This window comes from Rissa tridactyla, chromosome 1 (assembly GCF_028500815.1).
Source record: "Rissa tridactyla isolate bRisTri1 chromosome 1, bRisTri1.patW.cur.20221130, whole genome shotgun sequence".
NCBI classification, from domain to species: Eukaryota; Metazoa; Chordata; class Aves; order Charadriiformes; family Laridae; genus Rissa; species Rissa tridactyla.
The window spans coordinates 137621952-137625356 of NC_071466.1; the positions used below are offsets into that span (position 1 = coordinate 137621952).

A 3405-nucleotide genomic window follows, 5' to 3' on the forward strand; every position below is an offset into this window, starting at 1 on the left:
CTATCCAGGCAGGTTAGTGAGTCAAATTTTGACTCACTAAGGGGCTTGAAAAACACCAAAGCCCGAAGAAGGTAAATGGTGGAGCCTGTGCCTGAAGGAAAGGGTAGGAGGAAGGAATGGGATTTTTTGTTTTCAGCAATGCTGAGTGGCTACATCAACATTATCCCAAAAGACTACTCTGCTGCCAGAACACCATAAAAAAAAAAAAAATGCTCTGTAGCCTGCAATGCCTCAGTTTGAGGATTTCTTCCTGACTCAGTTTCCAGTCCTAAAATTCGCCTGTGGCACTACCTTTAATAAGAAAAAAGGCACATTTTCACTTGGTGTTGTAATTAGAGCTTTACTGTGTCGAAAAAAAAAAATGGCTTGGATTTGTTTTTACTTACACCAAAAGCACTTGTCTTAGAGCACAGTAATACGTAATAGTTAATCTAACTGTAAAATCTGAAGTGGAGAGACAGCACTTGTAATTCTACCACCAAGTAATTAGGTGATGTCAGCACACTCACACCCTTGGTTAATCTAGCCTCATTTACCCTATAATAACATAACAGTGCCTTGCCTTCACCCCATTTTTTTCAGCGGCGCAGGTAGCTCGCTCTATGTGTGTTGCATTAAAGGCTTTTTGTGTTGTGTGTCTGTGTGCGTGTGTGATGACAAAACCTACCGACACGTGGGAGAGTGACAGGGCACTTTATCTTCTACATAGCTTCAACAGGTAAACTCCCAGAATGTAAACATTTCAAGACGAGACATATAGAGTAGGTATACAGACAAGATTTTTTTTCTTTCCGGATGAAATAGAAATAAATTGGAGGTATACTAAGCTATCGGATATATTTGAAAATCCCAGTCTGGACATTAAACAAACATTTCTAATGCTGAACCCCAGGATAAACAGCAAATATTTTGTGTTCTTTAGCAAATATTTGCAGAGTTACACACAGATGAATTAGGTAATCAAAGAAACTGGAATCGGGTAGCATGACTCAAAATGGATGCAAAACTCTGTGATATGACTCTAATGAAACATTCTTGTATGATGCTTCTTGTACTTAACTTCTGCTGGAATGGCATCGGTGATCCACCGGGTCCGTTTGCCTGTCCTGTCATCGGTGTTTCCCAGTGGCTTTGGGAAACACCCAAACCTGGGTTCGCTTTTGAGTAGTTGCTGCTTTACATTCAAGCATTATGAACTTTGTCTGCCAGTTTCTAGAGACAATTGTACCTCAAGCCATAAACAGGAGGCAAAAAGGGAGAAAGGAAGAGAACTATATTAATATATGCAAAAGCTAATGACAATTTTAAAAAATGGGGGAAGTCCTTTAAAATAACTCAGTTAAAAACTAAACATCTGCTGACACTGGTATGCAGAAAAGCAGACTTCAAAGGCCTGCTGCTTATAGAAGTCCTTGCTGTTGCTTTTTTTAAACCATATGTCCAGATTTTTATTCTGGCTTTTGCTGCATTTGGAGTGAGTGAAATGATCTGAGAAAAAAGGTTTCTTTGTGTATTTTTTTTTAACTGGCAAGACATTAGCTCAGGGATTATTACGAGAAAAAAAACAAAACAAACCTGTTCGGAAAATACACTGAATATTGCAAATATTATAGGAAAGCTTTGGAAAACATGCTGGATTTGCATCCAGCTTTGAATGCAACAATTTTTATTTCTTGCAGGTTCAGTATCGAATTATTTCCATGAGGTTTCCAGAAGTGAATGGAGCATTTCAGGCACGGTTTCACTAAAGACAGACAGGTCTAGCTGCACACAGGTCTGTCATGTGCAATTTTGTTTACTTCTGTCTGTTTGCTAACCTCCAACTTCGGTGAGTCATGGTATTTTTACTACCATGCTATCCATTCCATAGGCTTTAACACACCCCTCCACTTAATTATTAACAAGGTCCAAAGGTATCCACCCCTCTCCCACACAGATCTTCCAGCTAAACACAGCTCCGAAACCTCTTCTTATTTAAAATTGTTCTTGACGGTTTGGATAAATACAGTGTTAGTAGTTGATGCTTTCGTGTTACTGAAATGACGTCCTTCCCCAGTTCTCCAAGCTCAGAAGGCTTTCAATGTTGCGGCTCCTGCTGCTGCTTACATTCCTCGTGTCCAAACAACCGGGACTTGCCCGTGCTCCAGTCCTACAGACATCTTCTGGCTTTGCTCCTCATGATCCAGTTGAAAATCACCTCCTTTTCCAGGATTCCTTATAGCCGCCTTCTAACTAAAATAAGCCCTTTGCTCTCTTTCCTTATCCCTCAGATCACCTGCTACAGTCATCTTCTCTGTTTCTTCGGTCAGGCTTGACTGTGGTTTGATGCCGGCCTGATTTCAGAGGTAATGCAGATGGAAGCAATTCAGCCTGTGCGCCTTCATCACAGCACGCCACCTCTCCAGGACGTGGAGGGTGTGCTGTGAATTAGATCAGGAAATCATTTTTATTTCCTGCTGCTCTTTTTTATTATTTTGCAGTGGAACAGGTCCCCTGATCTGGTTCACAGCACAGCCCTGCAAAGAGATGGAGTTGGGAAAACTGAGGAGTGGTGCAGTATTGTGTGAGGACAAAAAAGGTGGAACCGGATGTTGGGATGTTTCTGAGGCCACAGGATCAGAAAACTGTTGCTTTTCAGCCACCAACCTGAGATGAGCCTTCCCTCAATTTATAGCAAGTAACAAGGTGGTTAATATGTCTTATAGCATAGTAAATCTGCACGTTTTCAAATCTCATTTCACATTCTTCTTCTGTTTACTTTCTGTGTTATTTCATGTCTTGTTTGCAAATTATTTTATCAAACATTTTAAACAATTTTAAAAGTACAGTCTTGCTTTTAAAAAAAAATCTATCTAGGACGTAGTTACGAGCAGTTCCTATTCATGCAGCAAAGCTGACCAGTGTAACAAATAGTGAGAAATACTTGAACGAGAACACGGACAGTCAAAGCATGAAGGAAAAACTGATACCTGCAAAGGACCAGCCCAACTGTACGTGTGTTGCTTTTGTTTGAAAATCTGACTTGTAGATATGCAATGGTTGGGCAAAGAGCCCAGAAATGAAATACATGATTGTTCTTCATACAAGGCAATTCTAGCATGTGCTCAGTATATCGATTGTGAATGCTGGAAAAGACTGGGTGTAGCACAGTGAGTGTTAGTCATGGCCTGGAAGCGGGGTAGGAAAACAATTTAAGCTGAATAGTTACTCAGCTAATTGCTTTGAGTAAGTCGCAGATTTACACGCCCTAGAACCCAAACTCAGAATTGTTACTTGATAGTATGAGACAAATACCCTTTCTCCAGGGGAGGAAAAAGAATCTTAGGGGCTTTCTAAAACTGCATTTGCAGTAGTACAAGCGAACAGGAAAAGAAACTGCTCGCATTAAGGCTCTGGGAGGACTGC

The 3405-nt window shown here is 40.6% G+C and overlaps 1 long non-coding RNA gene across 1 annotated transcript; it reads left to right on the top strand.

Moving 5' to 3' along the window:
* The first annotated feature begins 1697 nt into the window (after positions 1-1697).
* On the top strand, positions 1698-2906 carry LOC128916863 (uncharacterized). Its single transcript, XR_008469071.1, has 2 exons — positions 1698-2345; positions 2481-2906. It is a non-coding gene; the product is annotated as an uncharacterized LOC128916863 (long non-coding RNA).
* The last annotated feature ends 499 nt before the right edge of the window (positions 2907-3405 follow it).